Here is a 15,334-nt window from a genome sequence, read left to right on the forward strand (position 1 = left end):
GCGAGTTTTAAGTTAGTGCGATGGCTTCTTTTTTGTTGCTTTGAAAGACGAGACGAGCTTGCCGTTCGCTTAATAGTAAGCGATATGACCGTCCATAAACAGTAGAAACATCCAACACCTCGAATTACAAAGTATGGTTTGGTATTCCACTGCCCTCGTCATCCTGAGACATGGGATGTTAAGTCTTATTATCAGTAGTTACGCTGGCTACAATGTCGTTCAAACTTGAACACAACAGTGACTACACACTGCTGCTTGGCAGCATTACAGACATTGTGGTGGTACCTACACGGACTTATACGAGAGAACTACCAGTAATTCAATCCAGTTTACAATAACCTTCTATAATATTTTGTATTTAATAGTTCTCTTACCAAGAAAGCTGCTCTAGATTGTTCGAATAGATTAAATTAATGGCTAAGTTAGTACCAGATGTTTCAAGGTATAATCTCGACTCGGCATAACGACTACTGAAAACAATAAAGCGGGCGGATCGCTTATTATCCTCTTCTAGTTTATGGCCAGCGGAAATAGGTGCCCGCTACAGCATAGAATATAAATTTAAAATAAACTGTCTCAGGGGTGTAGTTGTTTTGCGTGGTGAGGACGGGTGAGGTCCCGCATTCAAATCCCTAATCAGGCAATGATTTTTGATATTTTTGAATGCCTCGGTGGCGTAATACTGCATGCGCTGTACCGCAGCTGTCTGAGGTCCTGGTTTCGAATTCCGGGTGGGGCAAAATGATATTTGGGTTTTTCTACTCAGTGTCAGCGCAGTCTGGAATTTGTATCCGATATGGCTTGCCTCCTAACACATCGTGGGATGGATCACTCATGGCGAAAAGTGGGTGTCCTGGTTGCATCTCTGGTTACCCCCACGGAAAAGGCGTGGTATGTGTTATGCAATCCGTGATATTACAGTATTTACGTGATATGCAATACTTGGTCTACCTGTGTGACAAATTTCATCCAAATTCGTTCAGTTGTTTCATCGTTTACTTGTAACAAACATTTTCATATAGTTGTGCATTTATAATATTAGTATCTGTCTATACAATATACAAACTATAAAACAAAGTCCTCAAAAGCTGTCTGTATGTATGTGATCATTTTCTCAAAATCTACCGAACGAATTTTTATGATTTTCGGTACATAGTTTAAGACTCTGGGAAGGTTATAGGTTTCTTTCTATGCCGGGAAAATATATAGCGGCCTTTTATCCTTGAAAACTCCTTCCCGCGGGCGAAGCCGCGAGCAAAAGCTAGTTTATAATATTAGTAAGATAAGAAGTAAGATAATCCGCTCCCTTGCGATTTTTATTCCAGAAAACTCAAGCTGGCGTATAAGAAAATAGATTATTACAAAACTACGCTTGATATAACAATAACTGGAAGAATTTAATTAATCTAGTCCATTGAAGAATGTAATAAATATTCAAACATAAATAACATAATTGATACAATTTATTGGATGAATACAATTTATTATAATGAGCTTGCGCTCGCAGCTCCGTCCGCGTGGAATACGATTTTTAATAATTAAAAAAGTACCTTACGTATATGTCCTTTTTGGTGGAGTCGTACAAAATTACGTGAAAATCGGTTGAGCCGCGCAAGCGTAACACAATTACTTTCGGATTAAAATAATACTCGGTACGGATTTTGTACTGTAAATACTTTAAACTAATTGTACATTTTTTTTATTGCTTTGAATGACGAGACGAGCTTGCCGTTCGCCTGTAAGCGATACGACCGCCCATAAACAGTTGACACTATCCAACACCTTGAATTAATCAATCAATAAGTATCAAACAATTAATAAGTATTGGGATGAAGCTATATCGTAGGTTTTATCGCGGTTTTATATTATAAGAGTTAAGGAGAACATGGTGAGAAACCTGCATACCTGAGCAATTTTGTATATAAATTTTGACGGTGTGATGTCTATCAATCCGCACTAGGACAGCATGGTGGACTAAGGCCTAATCCCTCTCAGTATTAGAGGAGGCCCATGCCCAGCAGTGGGACAGTATGTAATACAGGGCTGATATAACGTGAAACGTTGAAGGAAAATTAAAATATAAAACCGCAATAAAAAATTGATTTATTTCAATGACTAACATTCACGTAAACATAAGAATTAATCTTAATTGGAAGTATTTACTACATAAAATATTAAAATAATACATTTCATATCAAATGCTATTTTCATAAATAATAAACGAATAAAGCAATAGATATCATAACGGCTTTAAACTAATAATAGAACTTGAATTATAAATTTGGACATTGATAATGAAATACTATCTGCTAAAACTACATAATTCTGGCGATGAAATTGATACGAAGCCTGTAATCATTTAATATCTAGTAATGGACATATTGCTTTAAATGATTAGTTTGAACAAAATTTGAATATGGAATATGTAGTGTTGCCAAGAGAAATATTTAAAATTAGCTATTGGTCGCGGCTTTGCCCGCGTGAAAAAGTTATGCGGGGTAAAAGTCCTGCTATATATTTTTCCGAGATAGAAAGTATATAACCTTTCCAGGGTCCTTAACTAACTGCATACCAAATTTTATAAAAAATCCGATCAGTGGATTTTGAGAAAATCGATCAAATATAGACAGACAAAAAGGTGACTTTGTTTTATAAAATGTATGGATATAAATAAGTAATAAAAAAGACCACAAGTTCGAGTAACAACATGAGTAAAACATCGTAAAAATTAATTTACTCGCATGTCATGGCTTCGGTGCAATATACCTTTCATCTGGCGTCTGTCATTGGAGTTTTTTTAATCAATAACGAATACTCGCCTTTTAGGGTAATTAAATATGGGAGTGCAAAGGCGGGGCGACTCAAGGTAACAAGTAAAAGAAAAAGTACCTACATTCAGTAATTACAAGACGGCGGTACCAAGATTAATGTTTCCTTGACTCGGAAATTGTAAAAAAAAGTGTTTATTTCATGAGGCATATTGCGAAAAATGCGTTTCGTTTTACGAATGTTTTAAAAGTAAATTGGAATAACTGGCTGGAATATATAATTCGAATTTCGAACTACTTATTCTTTTATTACCTACATAGGCGCATTTTACACAAAAACACCAATAAACTTGTCATGCAAACATAGTACGGCAGTAAATATCTAAACGTAAGAGTAAATAAATCTTTAAAAACGGAACATTTCCGGAACTTTTAGCATTCCGTTTCACAAAGTATTTACGACGCAAACACACTAACAAAAGGTTTTATCGTAACCGCAATCCACACCGAAACCACATTCACTCCATTTAAAAGCACATTCCGCAAAATACCAAGAATCTGCGCCTTTAATTACAAAAATATATAAATCCGCATTGACTCCGGCGAAGCTACCCCACAGCCAGGAAATTAACCCGGCACCAATCCAAATAGTTGTCGACTTGCCGACACCTCGACCCGGTTTATCTAATCTTTTGATTTAATTGTAATTAACTTCGACTAAACGCGAAGGTGGATTAATGAAAAAGCAGCTATTGTGGATGTTTAGAGAGCTACCTTTGTGTAATCAGGTAACAGTTTAAAAAAATGGTTTGACGTGCAGGTAGTATTTTGAATTAAGATTGTGTCGTACTTGCCCATTGAAGAATGCGATGCAAACTTTTTTTGTATATTAAAAACGGTTTTCTCAATGTTCGATGTATAAAATTTTAGTTGCCTCTATAATTTACTTCTATACAATTATAGCAAATAAATAGTGTACACACCTATTTATCGGGAAAGGAAATTCAAAATACATATGGTAAACTAATAATTTCACACATATTGTAAAATTAATTAAACGAGTAACGTACTTAATTAGATATGAATATTAATTATTGTAATGTACAATGTAGTTACCACTCTATTATATTCACTTTAACGATATGGACGTATCTCTAATGACATAGTTCAAATATTATGTTAATTGTAGGTTGGTACGATGAATTTCCATTGCATTCACAACATATTATTATGATATTGATATAATTTTAACTTTAAAAGAAACAAAACGAAATAAACCAGTATAATCATAACAAGCTGCGTGTTCAGAAACGATCTACTTAACGCTGTCAATTTTAAATTTCGAATTTGGAACATCAATATAAACGCTCTATTTTTTCTTTGATTTTTGATTCGAAGCTCGCACGATTGCCGCGTCCGTCGCATCCCATCGCGCGTCAGTCGAGCATTGCCGCTCGTGGCGTGCGGTTGTTATTATATATGCGGTTGCGGGCTAATCGATGACCAACATTACGTACGTAGTCGTGATATGAAACAGACGCACAAATCGTTTTTACGGATTTCAGTGTGTTTAAAACATATGTACAGTGAATAATGGTTTTTTATGGTGCGATTACGATGTTTTTAGTGTGACGGGATAATGTGATTTAAGATTTATAGTTTTTGTGTTTGGTTTGTGTATTGAAATCAGGATTCTTGGAAAACGCGTACATCATTTGAAACAGGTCGGTTTATTGTTTCGTTTTGTTTACGTCGGATATGCGTTATATGTGTAGGCCTATTTAGTTAAATGTGTTATTGACAAAGGATAAAGTCTTAATAATTTCTATTAAAGGTGTTTTGGTTATAGTAAATTTGTTGGTAACATTATATTTTATGCATTTACTGCTTATAATCTTAATAAACGGTGCAAAATGCTCGCAAAATTACAAATAAACGGTTATAATGGTAATTTTATCATAAATGTCGGACTCAATTTCTATTTCATATACATAAATACATACTTAGATATTTATAACGAGCTTTTTCTTGTCATTAAATAATGTTTAAATTTATAGTCATAAATACGGATAGTTGGATGTACATTTCTTATCCCTTAGGCCATCTTATAATAAAAAAATATTATCTTTTCAATAATACAAGTTTGACAAAGGTTGCTATAGTATAGATACTGATGATACGGTCTAGCTCCTGATTACAGAATGAAATGTGGTCTAAAAGTATAGGTACTTACCTATTCAACGTTTGATATGCCCTGATTCTTGATTATAGTATGAAATATGATCAAAATCGAACTAAAAAGGCTTAATAGGTATTTGGCTACTAACTATCTAGTTTTTTCTTTTTATGAAGGAAATATCCAACGATAAGACACCTACCTATGTGAGGCATCTTTTATATTGAAATAATTATATTATTAATCTATCGCCGCATAGTGATTTCCTATCTTAGAATTTTAATTTTTTTTCTGTTCTTTTTTTATCTCGTGCAAATGTTTACGTTTCTATAAAGAAGTTATAGTTTATATGATTGGGTTTGCGTTAGTACCGGCTATTTTATTATCGTAATGGTCTATGAAATCATCGGTTAATTGAAAAGTTTTTAAATTTTTTCCAACTGGAAATTGATAGAAAGTAAAGCAATTGCCATAAAAAAAAGTTGATTATTCACATTATAAAAAGCCTTAATAAAAACAAAATGCGCTATTTCCATTATCACCATCAATTTTGTAGCAGAGATTGAATATTAAAATGCCATTATAGCTATAAATACGAACTATGCTAGCGAGTACCTTACCACTAGCCCTGATTTAAACTTAAAAAAACATAGACAACTCTAGCTTGTAGAATGTTGCCTTGATAAAAACATGGGAAAGGATTGCATTGAAACATATATTGAACTAGTGAATAGTTTTCTAACCGTGTGTCGTTAGTTTTTAGGCTGAATGTTTTTATGACTTTGGTCATTTCAAATTATAACGAATGACCCCCGTGACCATGAAGGCTACAAAGTCTTCGAAACGTCGGGAGAAAAGTAAAATATTAAAACCGCGATAAAATTCGTAAAATAGTTTAATTTAAATGTCTAACATTCGCGTAAACTTAAGAAATCATTATACAACGAATGATCAAAAGCAATATGGCGTTAGGCGTACGCGTAGGTATTTTTAATGCGATTTTGTAGTGTGGTTGATACTGCCCTACGTTGTTAAAAGTATTTATTGAATATAATTTTTACTGTAACGATTTGCCTATGATTTTTAAAATTCACGGCTTCAATTGTCAGTGCTAGCCAGAGGAGTAAATAGAAGTTAAATGAACCCTCGATTGACTTGTGAATGATCGTCTCACGATGTGATACATAAGCTTATCACTAAATAAACGTATTTTTTTTTCGAAGCAACTTGCATGTTACGAGAATGTTGTACAAAATTCGAACAATCTTATGAAAGATTTAATTCCATTGATCTTTCATTCGCACCTAACGTGCTGCATGCAATAAATTAAATACCTAGGTAAAAAAGGGCAAACGTGTTTTATGTAATTAAAAATTAACTAGGTAATACTTTTGAATCGAATGAAATGAAATGAATGAAATTTCAAGGAATTGAAACTGTGTCCTGAACTAAACATCTAAAACGACGTCTTCACTAGATTTGAAAACAAAAAGCAACTAATTTTAAAATTTTATCCTTTTACCGTGATTTTTTTATTCGTTCTGTGGGGAATCGGCTATGCCGCCAATTTATAAATTAATTCGGATCATTGTAAATAATGTTATGACTTCAGCAACTAGACGTGTAAAATAGAAAAAATATATTTTTTTTATTTATTAAATTTATTTCATATGCAAATTGCATACGGATTAACCGTAAACTTGTTTTCTGACTACAGTCTTAAGATTAGATTAATTCTCAGCGTAGGAAAATACTAACTCCTACTCAAGGCACTCGACACCTTAAGTATTCAAGTTATAATTATAAAGCAACTTGAGATACTCTAACAATACATTACTTGTAACATAGTATCCTAACTTAGTTTAAATGTAAGACCTAAATTAGTCTTAAAATGTTATTTGTAAGTTATTTCATAAGTATATTGTGGATAAATAGGGGTAGCATAAATAAAGGACAATTTATAACATACTAGGTTTTGTTCGCGGTTTTGCCTTTCCCGCTACTAATCCCTAAAATACTGCACAATTCATATCGCTATTTCTAAAACGTCAGCATCATCTAGGTATAAATTTTTTTTCCCATGGGTAGAAATTACTAGAATAGCTATGTGTTAATCTAGGGCATGGTCTATCCGTGTACTAAATTTTATCGAAATCTGTTCACCTGTTGAATCGTTTACCTTTTGATACAAGCCTGATATTATTATTAGCACTGATGATTTTTTCTGGAACACAAATGAATTTCGATAAGATGCTATAAATAGAGCGAAAAATAGTTTTATGCGTAGAACAAGCGAATATCTGACAAGTTTGCAGGTTACAGTAAACCTTTTGCAGCGAAAGGTTATTTAACCACCGTGGTTAAAAACAGTGTTTTTTCGTCCATATCGTGTTAAAATATTTAAGTACTAAAATGTTACTGCTTCTTTGAGGTTTATGTTTTGAAAAGGTTGAAAGTTTTTTATCTCATTAACAATAATAATAAAATATCTAGACTGTTTGTTCAATGTTCAGATATCTAAATCGGATAATTAGGTTAGAATTTCAATTCTCTAAAGCTATTACCACAATGTTATTCTTTCAATAAAATTTATTTTAAAAATCAATAGTATAAAACCTCAGTATTAAATTCGACAGGGTATTACTAAACTATATAAAAGTAGGTCGTATTTAATATTCGTATAAAGTTCAAAACCGTTTGTAACATTGGTATTTTTTGCTACGTGCTAACCCAGTTCCAAAAAATATAAAATTCGGATATTTTCGCGCCAATTGTGAACCGATTTTACCGATTTTTTTATTACACAAAAGCAAATTCGTTCAGCCAACTCCAATTCGGAAAAGCTATTTTGTTTATGACAAATTTCTGATATAGCTTTAACATCTGTGCAATGAGATCGAAGAATTATTTATGTCTAACGACTATTTAATCCCAAAATATACCAAATTCACCTTTCCAACGGTGTTTTAGTAGGGCGGCCATTTTGTTCCCTTACACGAATTACAATAGGTAAACCCCAAAACACCCTATTATGCAGACATCGGGTTAAAACAATGGGATAAAAGAGTGAAAGGGCAAAAGCGTTTTCAATGGCCTGTTAGTAACTTACGACACAGATCGCTTGCTTTGTTATTGAATACCTACAACTACACTGTTAGGTTTTTCTGGTATTCTCAATCGACTTTAAAAAAGGAGGTAATCAATTCGAAAAAAAATCTTAAAGTCCTAGCCCCTTATTCATAGACGTTATTTATCTAAGGACGGAGCATTGCTGTGATAACAAATGTGTTTCTCAGTGCTGACGGCATGGCAGCCTTCGCAGTGCGTAAACAGGGTCGTTGTGATTGGCTAATATTGAGATACAACTTGAATCTAGTGGGCTGTCAGATAAACAAAGCTGAGAAACAGACTTGTTATCACAGTAATGCTTCGTCCTTAGATAAATAACGTCTATGATTAAGGGGTCTAGTGCATAGGATTCTAAATTGCGTCCAATATGGGTTCGTCCCCTACCATGGGAGGGATATACATAACCGAAATGTTTACAAGTTGCGTCTCTGACTAGCCTATCGAGGTCTACACAATGAAAGAACGTACATTAATTATGATTAAAAACAAACTAAAACAAAGTTGTATATTAACGCGATGAGTTCTGTAATGTTTGAGAGATATCAAATGTCCCAAGTGACGAATGTAATTAAATATTAAATTGAGAGATAATGGATTCGTGACAATTTCTGTCTACTCTTAAGTGAAATGGAGTTTTGACGCGCAAACTTACGCACACAAACTAAAATGCACTGTTCTTTCTTTAGTTTTATTTATAATACAGTTTATACAACAGGATTTTTTAATAATTCATCTCAATCTCAATTTTCAATCCGATTCTGAGAATGAACCAATCAAAATAACTCATTTGTGAGATGTCATAAATACTTTGTTCTGAAAGAAGCGCTCTGGGTCGATTATTGAAAATGGCAGTATATTGCTATACTAATTAGTTCGTTTTTTGATTAGCAATTGTTTCCGTATCTAGTGTTACAATTCGCGGCGTTAGCGCGTACCCTCATGGGATATACTTTATACCGATATTTTACTTTTTGTTAGTTATAATTTTAAAAACAAATCAGTTTATTATTTGACTGTTAAAAGCAATCATTATTGTCATAATTTGCAACGTCAAGGTCTTGTAGTTATACATTTGTCTAGTCTTAATTTGTTTACAATTTTTCTCGTAAAAAATGATCTATATGGGGCCTTATTTTGTATGCCAATTTCTATTGTAAACGCGACGCGTTGCGTTACGTGCTTACGTACTGTCAGAATAAGGTCCCTGGGCCCTTATTCTGTATGATAGTGTAAACGCGTAACGCGGCCGTGTCATGTTATCTTCGAGAAATGTGCGTGCAATGGTATTCTGTAAGCCAAATTTCTATAGTCCTAAACATGATGCGTTGTGTTACGTGCTTGTTACACACTGTCAAAATAACGTGCGGGATAGAGAATAAGGCCCCTGGTTAATCAAGTTAGCTGCCACTGGTGGCTGAACGAATGTAAATCAATTTAATTAGTTGGAGGCTTAATAAAGATTTTAGTGGCAGTTGGGGACGCGGCGACTGCCACTTACAAAAGTAGGGTACTCTGACACTGTAAAATTAGTTGTACTTCTTACTTAGTACTTACAAAGTAGGCTAGCTGGATAGATTTTCAGTAATTCATTGTTTAAATGAAAAAAAAAAAATTCTTAAAATTTATTTATTCTTATTTTTGACTTGTTTGCACCGTTTGTGAAAGTAGTAGTTGATTGTTAAGTGAGGTTGCGGCTTCGAATCCCGACGAGAGAAATGATTGTTAATTCGGAACGGAATTTCACACTGTAAGATGCGTACAGGAGGAACAGGCCGGCATAATTGTGTCGACTGCCGACGGGTAATCAACTCTTGACAGTCGACATGCTATAGGATCCCAGTCCACTTACCATAAGGTGCAGTGGGGTCGCTTTGCCCTGATCGTATATAAAAAAATAGCACATGATTTTCAAACGCTTGAATAATAATATCAGCCCTGTATTATATACTTGCCCACTGCTGAGCACGGGCCTCCTCTACTACTGAGAGGGATTAGGCCTTAGTCCACCACGCTGGCCTAGTGCGGATTGGTAGACTTCACACACCTTCGAAATTCCTATAGAGAACGCTTGAATAAATCTTCAAATTTATAGCCAAGAACCATCCTAACGACATCAGCTATCAATAAAAAAAAACGCATCAAAATCAGACCATCCATTTGGACATGCCAGACAGACTTCCAGATACATCTGAAACTTATTATCTTCTTTTTCTCGGGTATTAAAAATAGATCAATCACATAATATTTAATTTTTCTTTATTGATTAACAAACGTTTAAAATATGTACCTGGAGCGCGGGGGGGGGGGGGAGGTTCTAGTGTAACTCTATTTGAAATGTAGCTCGCTCCTCAAGATTTTGTGTAACTAGGTTACAAAACTTACATTGATCATATATTTTAATTTATTTAATGTGTGTTTGACTACTTTTAAAAGTTAAAACCCAGGCAAAGAATATTTACTGAATTTATTTATAATATAATTTATAATATTTACTGAATTTCTTAACGCTGTCTGCTACATCATCCAAAGTACTTCACTTTACATATAATGTATGCAAAAAGGCTGACTTTAAGACCTATTTAGTTTAAGTCTAGACTTGCGAATTTCAGGCGTAAGTCATGACCTAAAATTGAACCCTATTTGAATACAGTATGTTTAAGCTGATTTTGAAAAGTACAATCATCAATTAGGTTACTTTGTGAATGCATTAGACTTTGCATAACTTTGAAAAGTTTTTATCTTTTATTGGTTCAGAGCGTTTTTTGTGCTCTTTCTTGACAAATGAAACTATTACAGTTATCAGTTTAATACTAAACTGGATATTTGTCCCGGTCCAATAGCGACTGTATACAAGGTTTAAAACCCGCCATAGTGGCCCACGTGTCGCGTTCCGGCACCAGCCTGTGTATATCCGGTTTCTAAACTGTATCGACTGTTGAGAGATAATCATTACTCTTTGCTACACATCTGTAAGTGGGTAGGGTCCAATAGAATGTCGACTGACGAGAGATGATTACTCCTCGACAGTCTACACAATCATGCCGGCCTGTTGGAACAGGAACATAGACTGATCCCGGAACCCGACACACTTACGTGAGTACATCCATCCAGTAAGGTACCTTTGCCGTGCACGTTCCAAAAATCTAAACGCAAGCATGATTCCCACACTCTCTCTTCAGTTGGTCTCTCATTACTGAGGATCGTGATCCCGTCCCGTCATTCAGTAGTCTTCTTCACGAGGCTCGATCTTCGGCTTGGTGTATCGCGACGTTCATTGGCATATTCAGGGAGTTGGCGACCTTCCGACCAGCGCTTCGGATTACGCCCTCTTGGTCGCTTGCCTTCAAGCTTGCCGGTGAGCACCAACTTCTCCAAGTTGTCTGGTTTCTGATTTCCACTCTATTATCGAAAAACCAAGTTATACTTACTCGAACGAATGAAATCTCACCTACACTCCGAAATTAATCTTCAAGAAACCCTATAAAACACTGGTCGACAACACCCCGCTTGCCAAAAACATCGGTTCCACCCGATATCGCCTATATATCAGCTTTGTCTGCTCTAGAGTGATAAAAAATACCCTCGCGTGTCTTTCCATGTCGAATTTTATGCATGGATGCCGTGTGTTTGACGGGTTACTACGGTATTGTAAGCTTTGAGAGTTAAGGAATGTCGAATACTATTGTAGATGGAATTTTCTTCGTGTTTTTTACCTATTACCTATAGTCTGTTAATTAACTAATTTGAAAATTAAATCGGTAAATGACTGAATCGGTGGCGTAGTTGTCTTGCGCGGTACGATAGCGCTCTGAGGTCCTGGGTTCGAATTCCGGGTCGGGTAAAGTGATATTTGGGTTTTGCTCAGTATCAGCCCGGAGTCTGGAATTTGTGCCCGATATGGCGATAGGCCGCCTCGTATGATATCATGGGACGGAATACACTTGACGAAAAGTGCATACCTTTTCGGGGATAAATGCATGATGTTGTCGACCAGAGGGTCAAAAAATAGGCATTTCCAAATTTCTATCAAAGTAGACAAGGCAACCACAATATCGTTATAATGTTGTGTTTGAATATCCGCCAAAATTCATTTTCTCAAAGGTACTCACAACATTTTAAGTGTTGGCAAAACTATGTTGACCTTATTAGGTGGTCTCCTTTGTAGATTGAACAAAAACAGGGCGATGAAAACTTACATCTTCTGGATTAGAATAAGTAACGACGGCGCGAGGCATCTCTGAATGTAAATCGCGTTAAAAATATGGCAACCCTTTTTTTTTTTTTTTTTTTTTTTTTTTTTGGTTTCGCGGAGAAAGTACCTTATTACTACCGCCCAGCCTTCGTGGGGGGCGACTGAGCGGTTATGTTGGGGTCACCGTGCCTTACGACCCGACGTTGCGCCGCCCGGAATTGACGTAGACCTTCGGGCGACCGCCGGGCCGAGTCCCTAACCTATGTACAACGCACGGCATACCAACTAAAACTCCGCGGTGGCCCTCTTCGGCGCATTAGGGACGGCTGCGGGCTTCCTCTGACGTTGAAATGTCTAGTCTGCGACCGCAACCGCCCCTGCGCGGTGCCGCCTTGCGGCCCGTCTCCTATGGGGGGGGGCTCAAAAGCCCCCGCGCACCGAAGGACGCCCTCGGCGTCTACGGCAGCGTGAGGCCAACAACACACTGCCGTCCATCCCGGGGGTCAACCGAGAGTGTGCGATGAACGCACTGCGCGCACTGAAAAGTGCGCGCGCACTAGGACGGGCAGCCCCCTGCTGCCCGCCGACGACCCCCTTCGTGGCCCCTATTAGTCGCCTTTTACGACAGGCAGGGGATACCGTGGTGGAATTCTCCAAACGCCCCCATTCCACAGGGCGGGAGACGCCGGTCAGTCGTCCACCCGGCGCCTCCTACGTCTCCTCTGACGGCGGGAGGGATCCTCCCTCTCACGATCCCTCTCGGCACTCTCCTTCTGCGAGAGGACCACCTCGCAGAAGTGGGCCACCGCACGCCAGGCCTCCGGGCTGCCGACCATGGAAGCGACCACGGCCGGCAGCGAGAGGTCTCCTCCGACGACTTGACACGAGAGCGCTGCGCTCATCGTCCCAGGCTGGGCAAGACTCCAACGTATGTTGGGCCGTATCCCGCGGGCAGTTGTCACAATGGTGACACACGGCGCTAACCTCCGTGCCTACTATCTGACACAGGTACTCCCCGAAGCACCCATGCCCGGTGAGCACCTGCGTCAGGCGAAATGTCGCCGCGCCGTGGCGCCTGTCCAGCCACTGTGCAAAGACAGGACGCACTGCCGCTACGGCCCGAAGCCCCGCTGACGGGGCCTCCAGCCTGAGACGCCACTCCTCCACGGCGGCTCGCCGTAAGGAGGCCCTTTGGCCTCCACCTCCTTCAGGGCCGGACGCTGCCCGTTCCTGAACGCCTCCTCCCTCCAATGAAAGGTATCGGAGAGGGCTTTGGCGTCCAGATCCCAGGGCAGGAATCCGGCCAAAAGACAAGCCGCCTCGTACGAGACCGTGCGGTACGCCCGTATGGCCCGCTGCGCTACGACCCGCTGCGGGCCCAATGGCAACCCTAACAAAGTGACGTCACAGCGTGACAACTAGCGGCCATCTTGCTAGCCGCCAACCAATCCGCGTCGTTTACACTTAATAAAAACGACAGGTTGTTAAATATATTAACTGGTTTTATAAAGGCGCGAAAAAACATTAATACCGATATCAGTGGAGCGTGAGAAATGATTTATGTGGAGTCTACGTATATTTCAATAGTCTAGTGGAAATCTGTCGTACCCATTTTTTCTGGCAAAGTTTTTAGCTACATCTATGTCGTTACAATTTTCTAGCTACATATTTCTGGCTACAGTTTTATTGATATATTAGGTTTTCGGGCCTCGCCCGCGGGAAGAAGTTTTGCGGGATAAAAGTCCCGCTTTATATTTTTCCGGGATAGACAGAAGCATATGACCTTCCCAGGATGTAAACAATTTCTATATAAAATTTAATAAAAATCCGTTCAGTAGATTTTGAGAAAATCATAACATATGACAGAAAGAAAAGGCAACTGTGTTTTATATGTTTCCAACTACACCTTCTTTTATCAAGACTGAATGTTACTTTTACGAAGCGATACATACCTGTTGGTTTTATTTACATTTTCTAGAACTTGTCAGTGTTTACCTACATTTGGTTTCACTAAATAGATTATTTTCTAACATCATTTATACATACAAAATAATGTGTAAAATGTCAAACAAGCTTCTACCATATTATTCCTAATTTATTACAACTGTACCATGTTTAATGCAAGAATAACAAGCGTCTAGCTCACCCCGCAGAGCTATCGGAAACCCATTGCATTGTAAGTTTGCTTCATTAGTCGCATTCGAGTCGTGTAAGTTCATTATTCTGTATGCTTAGGCGACAGAGAAATCTAGTTTCCCTAATGTTCGCAAAACAGGCGATTGTGGGTAAATACAAGGTATATGTTTATTTGGGACTAAGGTTCTAATGATTTCTTATTTATTTATTTATCAATTAAGTATCACAAAAGCTTACAGTGGAAAAGCACCAAGACGCTAGAGTTAAAAAAAAAACAAATAGACAAAATAAAAAGAAAACGAAACAATAAAAATTATCAAGAATAAACAACTACTTACATTCTACATTATGGGAATAGTTAATTAAATTTAAGGAAAATGCTTAAGTAACAAAATGACTTAAATCTATGTTTATGCGAATTAAAATGTGTAGCGCGCGTTTAAATCGGGAGTAAAATTCCCGCCGTAAGCCTACCGCTCCGCTGGCCAATAATGGGCCGTGCCGGCGACGCGCCGTTGTTCGGCCGGCGCCCGCTCCTCGGGCCCCCCGCTCGTCCTCACATCGGCGCGCGCCGACGTGACACAAGCGCCCCGTAACGCGACCGCGACACACCGTGGACTGTGCGGTGCGCGGCCCCGCCGTTTTTTGTATCACACTATACTTATTTGTATTCGTTTTATTATAAGTAGACATTAGCTACAAATGGAATTATTTTATGGATTCTATCGCGGTTTTGTGTTATAATTTTGTCCCGACCTTTCTAAGACTGCCGCCTTCGTGGTCACGGGGCGGACTGAGGTTACTGGTCACCTGCAAAGTTAAAGTTACAATATTTACCTTTATTTTACAATTATAGTACTTTTTAATTTTTTAGAGCTATTGGTGGTCCGATCTACGCAGAATAAGCTCACAGTGTCTTGGAAGTCTGGCAGC

At 37.9% G+C, this 15,334-nt stretch overlaps 1 protein-coding gene across 1 annotated transcript in view; it reads left to right on the forward strand.

Annotated features, from left to right (window-relative positions):
- Window positions 1-4,224: 4,224 nt before the first annotated feature.
- The window catches only part of LOC115456334 (nephrin), a 476,278-nt gene continuing 465,168 nt past the window's right edge, over window positions 4,225-15,334 (forward strand). The window contains exon 1 of the mRNA XM_037437781.1: window positions 4,225-4,492. The gene's annotated coding sequence lies outside the window, so the exon portion shown is untranslated. The remainder of the gene's footprint in view (window positions 4,493-15,334) is intronic.

The sequence above is a fragment of the Manduca sexta genome, chromosome 2 (assembly GCF_014839805.1).
Source record: "Manduca sexta isolate Smith_Timp_Sample1 chromosome 2, JHU_Msex_v1.0, whole genome shotgun sequence".
Taxonomy (NCBI): domain Eukaryota; kingdom Metazoa; phylum Arthropoda; class Insecta; order Lepidoptera; family Sphingidae; genus Manduca; species Manduca sexta.